Source organism: Giraffa tippelskirchi, chromosome 3 (genome assembly GCF_054371585.1).
Source record: "Giraffa tippelskirchi isolate mGirTip1 chromosome 3, T2T-mGirTip1v1.2.pri, whole genome shotgun sequence".
Lineage (NCBI taxonomy): Eukaryota > Metazoa > Chordata > Mammalia > Artiodactyla > Giraffidae > Giraffa > Giraffa tippelskirchi.
The window spans coordinates 96,840,938-96,861,058 of NC_137277.1; the positions used below are offsets into that span (position 1 = coordinate 96,840,938).

The 20,121-nt window shown below is 36.1% G+C and overlaps 1 protein-coding gene across 2 annotated transcripts in view; it reads right to left on the reverse strand.

The window, feature by feature from the left end:
• SLC4A10 (solute carrier family 4 member 10) overlaps positions 1 to 20,121 on the reverse strand; it is a 450,611-nt gene that overhangs the window by 399,594 nt on the left and 30,896 nt on the right. The window contains exon 1 of one of the 2 annotated variants that reach the window (XM_081581598.1): positions 5,789 to 5,914. The exons of the other annotated variant lie outside the window; for it this stretch is intronic. The gene's annotated coding sequence lies outside the window, so the exon portion shown is untranslated. Of the gene's footprint in view, positions 1 to 5,788; positions 5,915 to 20,121 lie in introns of those variants that run through there. 2 annotated transcript variants of the gene reach the window in all.

Genomic DNA, 20,121 nt, shown 5'->3' on the forward strand with positions numbered 1-20,121 from the left:
ACATACAGATGGCTAACAAACACATGAAAAGATGCTCAACATCACTCATTATTAGAGAAATGCAAATCAAAACCACAATGAGGTATCATTTCACACCAGTCAGAATGGCTGCTATGCAAAAGTCTACAAGCAATAAATGCTGGAGAGGGTGTGGAGAAAAGGGAACCCTCTTACACTGTTGGTGGGAATGCAAACTAGTACAGCCACTATGGAGAACAGTGTGGAGATTCCTTAAAAAACTGGGAATAGAACTGCCATATGACCCAGCAATCCCACTGCTGGGCATATACACCGAGGAAACCAGAATTGAAAGAGACGCGTGTACCCCAATGTTCATCGCAGCACTGTTTACAATAGCCAGGACATGGAAGCAACCTAGATGTCCATCAGCAGACGAATGGATAAGGAAGCTGTGGTACATATACACAATGGAATATTACTCAGCCATTAAAAAAAATACATTTGAATCGGTTCTACTGAGATGGATGAAACTGGAGCCCATTATACAGAGTGAAGTAAGCCAGAAAGAAAAACAACAATACAGTATACTAATGCATATATATGGAATTTGAAAGATGGTAACGATAACCCTATATGCGAGACAGAATAAGAGACACAGATGCATGGAACAATTTTATGGACTCTGAGGGAGAAGGTGAGGGTGGGACGTTCTGGGAGAATAGCATTGAAACATATATATTATCATATGTGAAACAGAACACCATTCCATGTTCGATGCATGTGACAAGGGCTCAGGGCCGGGGCAATGGGATGATCCAGAAGGATGGGATGGGGAGGGAGGTGGGTGGGGGGTCCAGGAAGGGGAACACATGTAAACCCATAGCTGATTCATGTCAATGTATGGCAAAAACTATTACAATATTGTAAAGTAATTAGCCCCCAACTAAAATAAATAAATTTATAAAAATAAAAATAAAAATAAAAATAAAAAAAAAATAAAAAATACTGCATTTGCATATAATCTATGAACATAATCCCTTATAATCATCTCTAGATAACTTATAATACCTAATATAATGGAAATGCCATGTAAATAGTTATTGAGCATGCAGCAAATTCAAGTTTTGCTTTGGAACCTTCTGGAATTTTTTTCTGAATATTTTCCAGCAGCAGTTGGTTGACTCCAAGAATGGGGAGCCCATAGATATAGCAGGCCAACTATACCTTAAGGGAGGCCTTCCTTGACCACCCTAAAAGAAATCTATTCGTTTCTCGGATTCATTTTGCTTTCTGGACTTAACACTACCCAAAATAATATTACATAATTATTCTTTACTCATTGTCAGTCTCCCCAACCAGAATGTAAGCCCATGAAGGTAAACTTTGGTTCACTACTTACTGCATCTTGTGCACTTTAGAGCAGTGTGTGGTACATAGAGCATATTCAGTATTTGTTTAATGAGCTAACTACTTTTTATGACTCAGTGTCTGTCTACCTTTTCCTCTACTGACTCTGTTTCTGTTTGTCAGGAATTCAAAACTCTTGAGACAGACAATCCTTGCTGATCTAATCACCACTCAACAGTGAGTGTCTATTCCAGTCAGGCCACCCAATAGATAGTCAGATGGGTGTCTTGGCAATAACACCAATCTCCAGTTACCAGTCTTATGACCAGAGTATCAGGTCACATGATATAAAACATGAAGCCTTATTCAAGAAATCTACATGGCCATTTTCCTCAGACTGTATGAAAACACAATAGTCACTTAGCTTCTTGGATTCTTCTCTAATATAAAAATAACAAAGTAGATCTTTCTCTTTGATTATTTTCTTTCACTCCTTTTCTTCCCATTACTGACAACAAATTTTCATACCACCTACCTAAGAAACAAATAGGGCTCTTCCTCCTAGGAAATTTCTTTCTCCTCGCCCCCAAAAAAAGCTTAAGCTATCTCTCCCTCCCTCTGACCAAACCTCTAACCTCACCCTCATTATTTCTCTTCAGTTTTTATGGGGTAAAATTTCTAAAGTATAAACCAGTGTGTTGTTATGTGTTATAGATAATTTATTACCTTTTTCTGACTTTTTTCATTTTAATAAGAAATCCTATATAAAGCAGTGCCTTAACAGCAAGAATCTCAAATATGCAATTTTAGACAATATGATAAAGATCACGGGGATAATGAATTGGAACAGAATGGCCCTCCTAAAATCCCTCAAATGACTTCACTTGCATGATTCTTGCTAGCCTTTTTTATAAGATTACCCATTGTGTGCAATTCTCATTCATTCACACATTTGTTCAATAAACATTATTGAGTGCCTACTTTGTTAAGGCACCAGGCAGTCTTCATGAGTACAAATATGCTCCCCACAGGAGAATGGACTTTAATTTCAGCAGAAAGCTATCCTTCCTAACATTTTATTTTTAGATGTTTCTGGGAATAAATACATTGCTGAAGCATGTTTTATCAGCAGCAATTAGTGTGGATCACTCAAGCTTCTTAAAATGGAGCACCTGTTTATAGGCAGTGAAAGTGACGTCACTCAGTCATATCCGACTCTGCGACCCCATGGACTGCAGTACAGGTATATTATGAAATTATTAAATTTATAGGAGAAACTTTCTAATATATAAATCCCTGTGCTATGGTATCACTACCAATTTAGTCAAGATAACTGCATTTTCTTCTGCACTCTACCCAACTTGCTCAACAATCTGTTTACTTTTTATTAGGCCAGGCTATCCAAATAAATGCTTACTAAAAGAGTGGAGTACAATACTTAGGCCTCTACTATTTATACAGATTTGCTCAAAACAGGTATAATCACTTCACTTAGGCTTCTACAAAAGTGATATCCACTCATTTTGTTAATATAGTCAAAATGTGTTTTATTTCATAAATGAGTTAACAATTCCTAATTTTGATAAAAGGGTAATATTCACTCTTTATAAAGATAACTTGAAAAATGTTCATTTCCATCAGCTTTATAATTGTCTGTTTAGCTAGTTTTAATGTGCCCTACAATATAGCCACAATATATTACATTACCATCTGCACTAAAAGCTATCCTCCCACTCTGCCTTATTATTCTTACACCTAATCCTCTTTGTAACCCTTACACCTCCCACACTATCTATCCTAACTTCATAATTGTCAAGAAGGAAATGATCATTTCATCTCACACATCATCATTTTCAGCAAATTTTCTCATCATGGTGATTTGGCCTTTAGTTCCAGCCAGCTGACTATATAAGACCTTTCTTCTCATGCCATCAGTGGGATGACATTGATAAACTCTGTACCTCAACTCCTCCAAATAAATGATTGCTGTGTTTTGCTTTAACTCTTAGACATACTGAACACATGTAAAACATTCTAATAGCCTCATGTTCACAGACTTTTTCATATCTCCAAATTTTTATCTTCTCCTGCAATGATATTTTAGGATCAAATATCTAAGCCACTTAACATAACTGAGAAACATTATGCTAATTAAGATAAAGATGTGGGTTCAAGTGTTATAATAACCAATTAGCTGGGGGGAAAAAGGCCAGATTTTGCTTTAGGGTTACAAACTATATCTCAATGATGGATAAAAGGCCCACCATTTCATCAACATCAGAAAAGGTGACCAAGGTGTATAGAGTACTGAAGAGTAAGACACCATATTTGAAAAAGCAGTTCATTCACAGATATGTCCTGCTATTGACACAAGGTGAGCAGTATCAACTCTGCATGCTCAGGACATTATGTTACATGTATATAATTATTATATAATATTGATTATACAGGCATAATTAATTTGCATATTCCTATCCACAAATACTTATATTTAAGGTGATGGGACAGATCTAATCCCATAGAATTGATTTGTAGCATAGCCTACTGCAAAGACCATTGGGCTACAAGTTAAGAGACACAACCTGGTTATTGACTCTTCTTTTAGTCCCAAATGGTAACAATTTAAACTGAATTGTAAAAGAAGTTGGAGAAGGCAAAAAGGGGAATGATTCTCTAAAGTACTTCTGTTTGGGGGGATAAAAACCTACTACGTCTAAATAGTGACAAGAAGAAACATTAGAAAGCCCTCAATAAACTGAAAGTCCAAAATAAACTGACAAAAAGTAAGCTGTTATCCAAGAAAATTAATAGTCAATGTTAATAAAGAGAACCATAAAGGGATTTGTTCCCTCGGAGCTACAAAGTATTTACTATGATTTGGATATTATGCCAGATTGAGGCTACAGAAATAAGCATAATAATGTCAGGGAGTCTAAACATATATTTTCTACAACTTTAAAAAATTTTCTATATCTCTATTTCCATGTTTTTTTAAAACTATTTTCAACATTTTACCTATGATCTAAATGCAAGCCTTCCAATAATACTACAAAGTAATTTTGGTGTCCATGTTGGTTTTTCTCATCACAAACATATTAGCTCCTAATAATCCCTTAATATGACAACACTGGGCTTCCCTGGTGGCTCAGATGGTAAAGAATCTGCCTGCAATGCAGGAGACACATGTTCGATCCCTGGATTGGGAAGATGTCCTGGAGAAGGAAATGGCAACCCACTCCAGTATTCTTGCCTGGAGAATCCCCATGGACAGAGGAGCCTGGCAGACTACAGTCCACGGGGTCGCAAAGAGTCAGACACAACTGAGCGACTAACACATGACAACATTAAACTTGTAAGGCACTCTCCAACAAGGAATGTTTCAAATGTGAATATTAATCAGTTTTTCAAATACAATTACTTTAGAATGTTTGTCATTCTTTCTCTCCCATTCCACCCAAAGTATTTGTTGCCTTAAATGTACTTTAAGGGTTGCCAGGTTTTGCTATATTGATGGTACCCACCATGAAAAGACTGCTGTGTCTGTCAAAGGTGCTACTATCCAATGATTCTAGAGCCACCAATTTCTAAGTTGTTAGAGATAACCTTGTTCCCACTCTGTGCCATGTGAGACATTTAAGCCCAAGTAACGGTACTTGTGCCCATAAACCCAGAGTCACGTGAAAGCTTCTTCAATTACTACATGCGGCCTTTCTCTCCCCAGAACTGGATGAGTCCACTGAGCCAAGATATGGAACTAATGCCTGAAACAGACAAGACACTATTGCATTCACATGCCAGCTTTGCACTAACTCAAAAATACTCCTTTCTCCAGGAAAAAATTTTAAAAGCAAAATGACTTCTGGTGGGCCTCTAATCCAGTTCATAGGGCATGCTGGAACATTTATGAATACTGGCTGAAGTTCTAGCTGACATAAATCGCCTCATTCTTATCTCCACTACCCAAAATCCTATTATTAATCCATGAGGTCCATTCTTGGTTGGAGGGAGCAGGAAGATAACCTAAAGGAAGAAATAAGAGAGGCACAAAGAATTCAGAAAAACTTAATTGTTCAAAGGAAAAGGGAAGTCTCATTACAGGTTTCCAAACTCACCCTTCTTAATTATCAGTGATTTCTGCAGTGAGTAGTACCCTCCAAGCAGAATTTAAAAACAAGCATTTCACATCACTGTAAGAACTGGAACAAAGATGGCACTCTTTGATAGTCTTCTTACAGAATATATCACTAAGGGAATAGAGGGATTGTCCACCTGATTACCATTCAGCTCTCTGGAGAAGCCACAACTAGAACATCTCAGAGAGAGTACTCTTTAAGAATAGAGTATCATGCTTCAGACACAATACTTAACTATTAATAGATCAAAGACCATTATACAGAACAATATACATAACAATGTCCCCAAAATAAAAAAGTATACGGCCTGGGAACTAACAGGCAGAAGCAAGTGTGGCTCTACTTACCATTACTACTAATGGCCCATGGGAGGACTCTGTGCTTCCCATCACTGCAGCTTTTGGAATCTAGAGCTGATCCTCAAAGCAGGCACGCTTTTACCCAGTGATACAGAAAGAATCCCACTTTATTATAAGCTATGGATGTAACCTAGGCAACTTTGGAATCATTATCCCAGTAGGCAAGAAGAAAAATCATTATCTTGGAAGGTCTGATGACCCTGGTCATCAGAAGGAGGCAGGACTACAGTTACACACTGGGGTAGGGAGGAACATGAGTGGAGCATAGAACATGAGTGGGCACCTCTTAACACTCTCTTACCAGACTGTGACTATAAATACATAGTCACAGCAACCTTGACCTAAGTAGAGGCTGGCTCATGACACTAAATGAGCTCTCGAGGCCAACAGAGTGGCCAGTGAGAGTAGAGAAATCTAAGCTGGATAATGGAGGAAGAAAACAATGAGCATCATTTGCAACACAGAGTCCCACTATAGTGACAGATACTGTGGCTTGTCCTCCTAATCTCCCTCTTCTAAGTTTCTCCTCAGGAAGAAAGAACCATCAGAATCTTGATGGAGCTACTTCACAAACATATGGGGAAGTAAATCTGAATAGTACTATGGGTGAATTGTTGATGATATAGGCCTCTACATGAGATAAGATATTATTTGATCTCCACGAGCAGTTGGACTTCTTCCTCCGCACAATCCTACTCCCTCCCCTTTACTCTCACAGGTATCCAGTTCAGTTCAGTTGCTCAGTCATGTCCAACTCTTTGAGACCCCATGGACTGCAGCACGCCAGGCCTCCCTGTCCATCACCAACTCCCAGAGTCACAGGTGTTAACTCACAGGTGTTAACCCCTAATAAACATTTTATACTCAAAACTGTGCCTGCTTCCTGAGAACTCAACCTACAACAAAGCTCAACCTAGAGCCTACTATTTCTGCTCTCCCACTAATTTTGTGAGCTTAATAATTCTTTCCTACTTAAACTTACTAAAGTGGATTCCATTGCCAGCAACTATGAACTCTGACCAATACAAGAGTCAACACGACATTCAAATGAAAACACAACAACCCAAAACCTATGGGATTCAGTAAAAGCAGTGCTAAGGGGAAGGTTCATAGCAATACAAGCCTACCTCAAGAAACAGGAGAAAAATCAAATAACCTAACTCTACACCTAAAGCAACTAGAAAAAGAAGAAATGAAGAACCCCAGGGTTAGTAAAAGGAAAGAAATCATAACAATTAGGGCAGAAATAAATGCAAAAGAATCAAAGGAGACCACAGCAAAAATCAACAAAGCTAAAAGCTGGTTCTTTAAGAAGATAAATAAAATAGGCAAACCATTAGCCAGACTCATCAAGAAAAAAAGGAAGAAGAATCAAATCAACAAAATTACAAATGAAAATGGAGAAATCACAACAGACAACACAGAAATACAAAGGATCACAAGAGACTATTATCAGCAACTATATGCCAATAAAATGGACAATGTGGAAGAAATGGACAAATTCTTAGAAAAGTATAACTTTCCAAACCTGAACCAGGAAGAAATAGAAAATCTTAACAGACCCATCACAAGTACAGAAATTGAAACTGTAATCAGGAGTCTTCCAGCAAACAAAGCCCAGGATCAGATGGCTTCACAGCTGAATTCTACCAAAAATTTAGAGAAGAGCTAACACCTATCCTACTCAAACTCTTCCAGAAAATTGCAGAGGAAGGTAAACTTCCAAACTCATTCTATGAGGCCACCATCACCCTAATATCAAAACCAGGCAAAGATGCCACAAGAAAAGAAAACTACAGGCCAATATCACTGATGAACATAGATGCAAAAATCCTTAACATAATTCTAGCAAACAGAATCCAACAACATATTGAAAAGATCATATGTCATGACCAAGTGGGCTTTATCCCAGGGATGCAAGGATTCTTCAATATTTGCAAATCAATCAATGTGTTACACCACATTAACAAATTGAAAGATAAAAACCATATGATTATCTCAATAGATGCAGAGAAAGCCTTCGACAAAATTCAACATTCATTTATGATAAAAACCTTCCAGAAAGCAGGCACAGAAGGAACATATTTCAACATAATAAAAGCCATATATGATAAACCCACAGCAAACATTATCCTCAACGGTGAAAAATTGAAAGCATTTCCCCTAAAGTCAGGAACAAGACAAGGGTGCCCACTCTCACCACTACTATTCAACATAGTTTTGGAAGTTTTAGCCACAGCAATCAGAGAAGAAAAATAAATAAAAGGAATCCAGATTGGAAAAGAAGTAAAACTCTCACTGTTTGCAGATGACAAGATCCTCTACATAGAAAACCCGAAAGACTCCACCAGAAAATTACTAGAGCTAATCAATAAATATTGTAAAGTTGCAGGACATAAAATTAACACACAGAAATCCTTTGCATTCCTATACACTAACAATGAGAAAACAGAAAGAGAAATTAAGGAAACAATTCCATTCACCATTGCAACGAAAAGAATAAAATACTTAGGAATAAATCTACCTAAAGAAACAAAAGACCTATATATAGAAAACTATAAAACACTGGTGAAAGAAATCAAAGATGACACAAATAGATGGAGAAATATACCATGCTCGTGGATCGGAAGAATAAATATAGTGAAAATGAGTATACTACCCAAAGCAATCTATAGATTCAGTGCAATCCCTATCAAGCTACCAATGGTACTTTTCACAGAACTGGAACAAATCATCTCACAATTTGTATGGAAATACAAAAAACCTCAAATACCCAAAGCAATCTTGAGAAAGAAGAATGGAACTGGAGGAATCAACCTGCCTGACTTCAGGCTATACTACAAAGTCCCAGTCATCAAGACAGTATGGTACTGGCACAAGGACAGAAATACATATCAATGGAACAAAATAGAAAGCCCAGAGATAAATACACGCACCTATGGACACCTTATCTTTGACAAAGGAGGCAAGAATATACAATGGAGAAAAGACAATCTCTTTAACAAATGATGCTTGGAAAACTGGTCAACCACCTGTAAAAGAATGAAACTAGAACACTTTCTAACACCATACACAAAAATAAACTCAAAATGGATTAAAGATCTAAACATAAGACCAGAAACTATAAAACTCCTAGAGGAAAACATAGGCAAAACACTCTCTGACATAAATCACAGCAGGATCCTCTGTGACTCACCCCCCAGAGTAATGGAAATAAAAGCAAAAATAAACAAATGGGACCTAATCAAATTTAAAAGCTTTTGCACAATGAAGGAAACTATAAGCAAGGTGAAAAGACAGCCTTCAGAAGGGGAGAAAATAATAGCAAATGAAGCAACTGACAAAGAATTAATTTCAAAAATATACAAGCAGCTCATGCAGCTCAATACCAGAAAGATAAACGACCCAATCAAAAAATGGGCCAAAGAACTAAACAGACATTTCTCCAAAGAAGAAATACAGATGGCTAACAGACACATGAAAAAATGCTCAACATCACTCATTATCAAAGAAATGCAAATCAAAACCACAATGAGGTACCATCTCATGCTGGTCAGAATGGCTGCTATCAAAAAGTCTACAAACAAGAAATGCTGGAGAGGGTGTGGAGAAAAAGGAACCCTCTTACACTGCTGGTGGGAATGCAAACTAGTACAGCCACTATGGAGAACAGTGTGGAGATTCCTTAAAAAACTGGAAATAGAACTGCCATACAACCCAGCAATCCCACTGCTGGGCATACACACTGAGGAAACCAGAATTGAAAGAGACACGTGTACCCAAATGTTCATTGCAGCACTGTTTACAATAGCCAGGACATGGAAGCAACCTAGATGTCCATCAGCAGACGAATGGATAGGAAAGCTGTGGTACATATACACAATGGAATATTACTCAGGTATTAAAAAGAATGCATTTGAATCAGTTCTAATGAGGTGGATGAAACCGGAGCCTATTATACAGAGTGAAGTAAGTCAGAAAGAAAAACACCAATACGGTATATTAACGCATATATATGGAATTTAGAAAGATGGTAACGATGACCCTATATGCAAGACAGCAAAAGAGACACAGATGTAAAGAAGTCTTTTGGACTCTATGGGAGAAGGCGAGGGTGGGATGATTTGAGAGGGTAGCATTGAAACGTGTATATTATCATATGTGAAGTGAATCGCTGGACCAGGTTCAATGCATGAGACAGGGTGCTCAGGCCTGGTGCACTGGGATGACCCTGAGGGATGGGATGGGGAAGGGGGTGGGAAGGGGGTTCTGGATGGGGAACACATGTGCGCCTGTGGCTGATTCATGTCAAAGTATGGCAAAAACCACTACAATATTGTAAAGTAATTAGCCTCCAATTAAAATAAATCAATTAACTAAAAAAAACAAATACAAAGATAACAGGCATCTTCAAATACTAAAGAACACAGATATTACAAAAGCCATAACTCTAGCTTGCTAATCAGTCACTTAAGAGATTAACCAAACAAAACATAAAAAAATAAAATAGACAAGGCTTGTGGTAAACAATGAATTCATTTATATACAGAACTAACGAAGAACAGCAGAATAACTGCAGGATTTGGTTAATAGATTATGGATATTATAAACATAGACAATGTAGCAATAATAATATAACATAAAAGTTGGAGGGTGGTAAGTCACAAGGATGTAAGAGACCTGTTATTCTCACTTTTCATAGTAGAATGTCAACTCCACATAAAATTAAAATATTCATTTAATAAAACAAAATTATCCAACTTCTTAGTTTTTTCACAATACTTTTTAGTCATAAAAGAATCTTAAAAGAAATAAGTCCTGTGATAAAAAGGCATTTATTTGAAGTTTAAAATGGCTTAACTTTAAGTTCAGTCTCTTTTACTTCTAATAAATTCAAATAAAATAAAATTATACAGTTTTTTAAAAATTAGAATCTATTAATTCAAAATGATCCACTTTCATTAAACTATTTTTATATCTACCATCCTACATTATTTCTTTTTATCTACACTTCTGCTTATATGTACATACATATGTATGTAAGTGTATATACATATATATATATACAGCTTTGCATTTAGAAGAAAAGATACCTGCACAAGTTCTGAAGAAAGAAAGCTATCTAGAATAATATTCACCTAATGCTAATGATATTTTCTGAATAGTGGAATTTAGGCTATTTTTTAATTTGTGTACCTTCCCATAGTCTTAAAATTATTTCAGTGAGCATATATAATTTTCTAAAAGCAATGAAAAGAAGAAAAGGCCAGATATTTAAAATTTTGTATGCTATGCTAAAACAGTAGATTTTTAATAAATTTGTGAAGATGAAAGGTCTTAAACTATTTTAAGATGGAAATTAAAGCCATAGGGATAGATCATATTTCCCAAGAAGATTACAAAAAGAAGATAGTCAAATATATATCATTTTTATTCCTAAGGAGCAGGAACAAAGAGAAGAGAAATCACAAAGAAAATTCAGAAGTCAGAATGGTGAGAAGAAAGTAAAGAATCTGCCTGCAATGCAGAAGATCTGGGTTTGATTCCTGGGTAGGAAAGATCCCCTGGAGAAGGAAATGGCAACCCACTCCAGTATTCTTGCCTGGAGAATCCCATGGACAGAGGAGCTTGGCGGGCTATATACAGTCCATGGGGTTGCAAGATTCGGACAAGACTTAGCAACTAAACCACCACCGAGCATCATGAAAACCAACACAGAACATAGTGGTCAGCATTGTCAATATGCTACAGAGAGATCATGTAAGATATTAACTGAAAATCATAAGCCAAAATTACTAGTACTCAAAATAAAAATACTTTCAAAACTGTGATTAAACCTGGAAGCCAGATTGTGGTGTTTCGTGAGTGAATGACTATTAAGGAAGCATATACAATTCATTTCAGGAGCTTCAATAAGAAATAAAAAAAATACCTTGAGCTGCCATAGTTTAAAGAGAAAATATAGCTAATATCTGGCTTTATAGAGGATATCTAAATTGTCATAAATGCTTTTACATTCTGTCTACAAATTCCATAAAACAAAATAAACAGGCAATAGTCTGGTCACTATGTAATACCACTGGAAATTAACAAAATCAGAAAATAGACTCTTTCCCCTGGAAAATTTTTAACTCTCTGCACAATAACTTTTTTCTTTGTCAGGTCAAAGAAAAAACTAAAATAGCAAAAATTTTAGAGAACAAATATTCAACGATAATTTGAAAAAATTCAACATCCATTTATGAAAACTCTCAACAAAGTGGATATAGAAGGAGCATAACTCAATATAATAAAAGTCACCATGATAAACCCACAACCAACATCATACTCAATGGTAAAAAGCTGAAAGCATTTCCTCGGAGATCAGGAGCAAGACAAGAATGCCACTTTCACCACTCTTATTCAACAGAAATCAGATGAGGACAAAATAGATAAAATGAACCCAAGATGGAAAAGAAGAAACAAAACTGTCACCATATGTAGATGACATGATACTATATACAGAAACACTAAAGTCTTCAGCAGAAAACTATTAGTTCTAACAAATGAATTCAGTAAAGTTGCAACATACAAAACTAATATTTATAAATCTGTTAGATTTCTATTCATTAATAACAAACTCTGAGAAAGAGAAATTAAGAAACAATGCAACCCATGGACTGTACAGTCTATGGAATTCTCCAGGCCAGAATACTGGCATGGGTGGCCTTTCCCTTCTCCAGGGGATCTTCCCAATCCAGGCATCGAACCCAGGTCTCCTGTATTGCAGGTGGAAATCTCATTTACAGTTACATCAAAAAGAATAAAATACCTAGGAATAAATCTAATCAAAAAGGTAAAAGAATTGTACTCTGAAAACTATGACACTGATGAAAACAATTGAAAACAACAGAAATAAGTGGAAAGATATATCATGCTCATTTAGAAGAATTAATATTGTTAAAATAATCATATAACCCAAAATAATCTACAGATTCAATGCAATCCCTAACAAAACACCAAAAGCATTTTTTTCAGAGTACTAGGACAAATAATTGTAAAATATGTATAGGAAACAAAAGACCCTGAATAGTCAAAGCAATCTTGAGAAAGAACAAAGCTGGAGGTATCATGCACCTTGATTTCAAACTATACTACAAGGCAATAGTAATTATACCAGTATGGTACTAACACAAACACAAACACATAGATCAATGGAGCAGAATAGAGAGCCCAGAAATGAACCCATACATATGAGGTTCATTAATGGGCAACTAATCCATGAAAAAGGAGGCAAGACAATGAAACAGGGAAAAAACAGTCTCTTCAATAAATGGTGCTGGAAAAACTGGACAGCTACATGCAAAGAGATCAATGGTACTACTTTCTCATGCCATATACAAAAATGAATTCAAAATATATTAAAAACTTAAGTGTAAGTCCTAAAACCATAAAAATCTTAGAAGAAAACATAGGCCATATATTCTTTGACACTGGTATTAGCAATATTTGTTTTAGATATATTTCCTCAGGTAAGGGAACAAAGGCAAAAATAAACAAGTGGGACTACATCAATCTAAAAAGGCTGTGCACAGTGAAGAAAATTATCAACAAACTAAAAATGCAGTCTACTGAACAGGAAAAGGTATTTACAAACAGTATATCCAATAATAGATTAATATTCAAAATACATAAATAATTTATACAACTTAACATAAAAAACAAACAATTCAATTAAAAGATGGGCAGAGGACCTGAACATTTTTCGAAAGATATACAGATGGCCAGCAGACATTAAAAGATACTCAATATCACTAATGTTTAGGTAAATGCACATCAAAACCACAACCTCACATCTGTCAGAATGGCAATCACTAAAAGACAACAACAAAAGTTGGCAACAATGTGGAGAAAAGGAAATCCTCATGCACTGTTCGTGGAACTATAAATTGGTGCAGCTACTACAGAGAACATTATGAGGTTTCCTCAAAAAATTAAAATGGAAGTGCCATATGACCCAGTAATTTCATTTGGGGGGTGGTATTTACTAAAGAAAATAAAACATTATTTCAAAAAGATATATGCATCTCAATGTTCTGCTGCTGCTGCTGCTATCGTGTCTGACTCTGTGCGACCCCATAGACGGCAGCCCACCAGGCTCCGCCGTCCCTGGTCACTGCAGCATTATTTACAATAGCAAAGATAGGGAGGCAACCCAAGTGTCCATCAATAGAAGAACGGATAAAGAAGATGTAGTGTATATATACAATCAAGTATTAGCCATAAAAAAAATGAAATCTTATCATTTATGACAACATGGATGGATCTATAGGGTATTATGCTAAGTGAAATTACGTCAAATACCATGTAATCTTACTTATATGTGGAATCTAAAATAAGAAATGAAAACAGATTACTAGATACACAGAACACAGGGGTTTCTGCCAGAGAGGAGAGGGGTGGGAGTAGGGTAAAACAGGTGAGGGAGATTAATAGATTTCAACACAAAATAAATAAGCCATGGGGATATAACAGTGTAATGAATATGGTTAGTGAAGTGAAAGTCACTCAGTCGTGTCCGACTCTTTGTGATCTCATGGACTATACAGTCCATGGAATTCTCCAGGCCAGAATACTGGAGTGGGTAGCCTTTCCCTTCTCCAGGGGATCTTCCCAACCCAGGGATCAAACCCAGGTCTCCCACATTGCAGGCAGATTCCCTTGTGGCAGCTGAGCCACCAGGGAAGCCTAATATGGTTAATTATATTATAAAAACTGAATGGGAACATATGGCTACTAGATTTATGGTGATCATTTCATAATGTACACAAATGTCAAGTCACCATGTAGTATACCTGAAACTAATATGACTATATTTCAATTTACATTTCAAAATATATTCAAATATATTTAATGTTATATTTCAACTATATTTCAATTAAAAATAAATAAAATTGACCATGATTTTAAATCCACAAGCCATACCAGTAAAATAACTCAAAATCCAGAAGCCACAAGAGAAATTAAAATAAAAAGTCAGTCTTCAAAGTAGTACCAAAAAAAAAAAAATAGGTAAAGTCATTAGGCAATTATGTATTGTGCTTAGTCGCTCAGTTGTGTCCAACTCTTTACAATACCATGGACTGCAGCTTGCCAGGCTCCTCTGTCCATGGGGATTCTCCAGGCAAGAATACTGGAGTGGATTGCCATGCCCTCCTCCAGGGGATCTACCCAACCCAGGGATCAAACCCAGGTCTTCTACATTGCAGGCAGATTTTTTACCCTCTGAGTACTAGGGAAGCCCCAAGGCAATTATAAGCCAGTTAAAAAATGCCTACAACTCATATCATAAACAAAGAATTAATCTCACAAATTCATAAAGAGTTCATAAAAATTGAAAAAATAAACATACCAAATAGCAAAAAGAGCAAAAGATAGGATCAATTAAGTCCCAGGAAAAGAAACGCAAATAGTTTTCAAATACAGGAGAAGATTCTCAACCTCACTCAAAGCAAAATGAACCTATTAAATAAATTAAAACTGTGCTCAGATACCATTTGCACTATCAGATTTTTTTTAAATTCCAAGACTGTAATAAAACTACTATTAAACAGTCTGCAGGAAAACAGATATCCTGAGATATCCTCAGGTAACACCAGTAGAAGAACAAATTTAATTTAGCAATATAATTTAAGAGTATAATTTAGCAATATTTATCAGAATTACAAATACAAATACCTTTGACCCAACAATTCCACTTCTGGTTATACAGCCTACATATAAACTTAAGACATGTGCATAATAATTTATGTACAAGTTGACATTACAGCATTGATGTAATAGCACAAGATGGGTAACAACTCAAATCTCCTTCAGTAAAGGACTAGTTTTTAAAATGTACGGTACATCTACATAATGGAATGTCACCTAAAAGAGAAAGAATGAGAAAGCTTTTTACTTACTTCTGTGGAAAGATTTCAATGTCTACTATTTTTTTAGTACAAGAAAGTGAATATAGTATATTACTTGTGTTTTTTAAAGAAGGTAAACAAGACTACACACACATACTGATTATATTTGTATATGAGTAACTGGGACGGGGGAGCCTGGTGGGCTGCCGTCTATGGGGTCGCACAGAGTTGGACACAACTGAAGCGACTTAGCAGTGAAATGAAATACAAAAACCAATTTATGTGGTTAAAAATGATGGCGAGAGATCACTAGAGAAATGGGGTAGAAGATTTCATACTCCATACCATTTTTTAACCACATGACCACATTATCTCTTCAAATTAAATTTTAACATAAGATTCTTTTACATCCACATTTTTCAAAATTAAAAATGCCATGGAAGTTTCCTTTTTAAGTTATCCTCAAATCCATTTCTCAAATATCTTCTCTGGTAAAAAATGTACCATATAGAAGCAATATTCAGTAGCAATTTTCCAAAGCCAGGCATTCTGTTCTATGGGACCTTACTGAATTTATTTTTATGGATAAAATATGGCATTTTCTATAATTTCTTAAAAATTTCCAGGCTTATATTATTGTGGTTTTGCTACATGGGGCATGAATGTTCCCTTTGTCTCTACACTGGAGAAAATCATAATCATTTTTAAAAGTGGATTCTTGGCCATGCCTCTGAGTACTCCCACAGCTTGCTTTGCACCGGGGGTGGCCTTCTAGTCAGCCGAGTGTCTATATTAGGCAACTCAAATTTCACAAGAGGATATCAATCCTACTCCCAATTCAACTGTCTGTTAAAGCATATGGGTCTTTATTTAATTGGCAACATAGACTAGCAGCACTCCAGGTAGTTGTCAGCAAATACAATCTTGAACTCATGCTGTCCAATACCGATCAAAATCTTGGCCAAGATAAACAATATTTAAGGAGGACTGCTTGAAAGATAGAGTGGACATTTGCTATTTCTGTCAGCTTAACATATAAATGCCCATCTTATATTGGGGAAATCCCAAGAGGCAGGGTCCTGCTTCCCCCTGCAAACACCAAAGAGTACTCTCTAGAAGCTAGAAGTATACATGGTATTTAGGCTTGACTGACTGGACGATCTGTTACCCTGGGACTTTGACATGACATCATAACAAAGGGAAGCAAAGATGCAGAGACAATCAGATTTTTTGCCACAGTGGTGGCAACGGAAATGAGAATCACGGAATAGGGGCAAGAGTCTATTTAAGTGCAGCAACATGATTTTCCTTAGAAGATTACTTCTATGACAGGGTCTTTTCTGGGCCCTGCCTTTCTTGATTCCCACCCTTTTTTTCAGGCCTTGTTATCCAGATTGTTATTAATCCTACATGATATCTTTCCAATAATTTTTTTTTTTGCGTCTAAATTAGAGTTGCTTTTTTCATTTGCAACCAAGAATGTATGTACGTATGTGTGCGTGTGTGCGTGCACACTCAGTCGTGTCTGACTCTTTGTGACCCCATGGACTGTAGCCCACCATGCTCCTCTGTTTATGGAATTCTCCAGACAAGAATACTGGAGTGAGTTGCCATTTCCTCCTCTAGGGGCAACCACAAATGCGGAATGATAAAAGAAAGATTGTTCAAAGGGTTAAATTAGGTAAACTGACTACCATAATGTGTCTCGGTCATATTATGCTGGCCCCCTTTAACTATCTTTACAGAGATAAATTTTCATATGATATTGTTGATTGTAGGTTGTGATACAGTTCTAAAACACTCTTTCTACAATATTTTCAATACATCATAAACTATTCTCTCTGTGAATTTTGGGAGCAACTTTTGTCTTGGCATATTACCATGAAAACTTGGGTTTCACTAAAGAATTGGTTGGATTTACATTATAAACAAATATAAGTGTGTGATATTATTAACAACATCATACACTATTCTACTATTTTTAATACCAATATTCATGGCTGTTATTTTTTCCAGAATCCTTTTTGGAATAGAGAAGACAGGTTGTTGGACTGTTTCTGATTTGAGGTTGTGAAGATTGGATATGGTGAAATGACAAATGGCAAGAGAGGTGAAATTATTGACAAGAGAGTTGAATTTGTATACCCTAATATACCATATGCCTAGGCTAGATAATAATATAACTAGAAGGGTGTTAATACTTTGAAAGAAGATGGAGCATCAAAGATTCTTAAGTATCAACAAGAAACAAAGAAGCATAAAAATGTAGAGAACTAGTAAAACAGGAAATTATTGTAGAAGAATAAGATTGGAAGTTTAAGATTTCAGATATGGACAGTTCAATTTTCATATATGACCAGAGGAAATGCTTTTGGATCTGGAGGGCACAAAACATCACTGAACTTGGGAACATTTGGACGGGTCTCTGACACTCCAGTTTCCAGAATGATGACAAGACTTAAGAGTATAGAGAAAATACTAATTCAAGTATCAAAATTCTAAATTGTATTGAGGTAGAGAACCAGGACTAGAGAAATAACCATTTTCTCTTTCTCTTCCATGTTCCTGCCTTGGCCTATGAAATGAAACATTTGACCTCTCAGAAATATTGGGAAAGAGGCGCTTGTCCTTTCTTCATTTCTCACTAGTATTTATCTGGAAATATGATAAGAGACTTATATTCCAGAGCCTACGTTTGTCTTTTGAGGATGATTAATATAATACATATATATAGCACGGACACTACTTAACTTTCTACTTCAAAACTATCTGCCCAGTGTGTGTTCTCTCTGATCCTGTCTCATCAATGTGATCAACCACTGAGGCATGCCTTACTCTTCTTGGGATGAAAGGCCTACTCAGCTGAATCTCAAAGTATAAATAAGAGAGAGTATACTGAGAGGACAAGAGCGGAGAAAAGTATACCAGGCAGAAGCAATAGTAGATACAAAGTAGTGCTGCTTAAGAAAATAATTTGCATATGGAATCCCAAACAGAATGCCTTGAACACAGGATGTCATCTTTGTATTTGTGAAGATGACAAAAGGAGTTAACAAAATGACAAGGACACTAAATATAATGCCAAAAATTCTGGACTTTATCTTGGCATGACAAAAGTCTGACAGATTACCAGTTAATGCATCAATAACCCACAAGAGAAAACACTGTTAGCCCTCCTTCTCTTCATGAGTTTACTACTCCTCCTCTAAGTATCACAAAAGTTATGAGCCCTGACAGTAACTAAAAGTAAAATTTTTTAAATTAACAACACAGTTAAGGGGATTCAAATACCTCAGGAACAAATAAAAACAAAAAATTAAGAAAAAGAAGTTGCTAATGAAATAGAAATACTGAAGATAAATAACTTTAACATAAAAATAAAAGGAATACATGAGATTCAATTATAGCATTCAAAAAGACTTTAGAATTAAGCATGATTTTTCCAATTACAAAATTCAGTAGCTGAATTAAAAAGAAGGGTGATCATTACAAAAAATTAAGTGAGAAGCCCAAGAAGAAATAATCTCAAAGCCAGAGAAAAATATAAAGCGATGGTCTTCAGCTTCAATCCACAAAGGAATAACTGCTCTGGGACTTACCCTTATGCCATAAACAGCTAGAAAAACAAAATACATAAAACAACTAATTTCAGACCTCAGACAATGGTAGTATAAGACAATAATTCCTGAGAGAAGAGAGACAACCAAATTGGCCCCCAGCAGTAGCATCCCTGTGGTACAGGGAAATAAAATCAAAACAGAGCTCAGCAGTACCACTTGAGTTGAGAAGGCAGAGCCTAGAGTTCAGGCAAACTGAGATGAACAGAAGTTGTGAGATAATACAGAGGAGTGAATATTCGTTGGAAGGACTATTGCTGAAGCTGAAGCTCCAATACTTTATATCAATATAAGTATTTTTATATATAAGCATAAGATATATATATGTCAATATAAGTATTTATATTGATCATATATATCCAAAAGAATTAAACTTATACTTAAATCAATATAAGTATTTTATTGCTATGTTCACAGCAGCAGTACTCACAACAGCCAAGTTGTAGAGCAACCCAAATGTCCATCAGTGGATGAATGGATAAACAAATGTGGTACTATATACAGTGGAATACTATTCAGTCTTAGAAAAGGAGGAAATCCTGACACACAGTACAACATGGATGAAATTTGAGGACATTATGCTAAGTGAAATAAGCCAATTGTGAGAGACAAATACTACTTGGTTCCACTTATATGACCTACCTGTGCTGTGCTGTGCCTAGTTGCTCAGTTGTGTCCAACTCTTTGCAATCCCATGGGCTGTAACCCGCCAGGCTCCTCTGTCTATGGGGATTCTCCAAGCAAGAATACTGGAGTAGGTCGCCATGCCCTCCTCCAGGGGATCTTCTCAACCCAGGAATCGAACCCAGGTCTC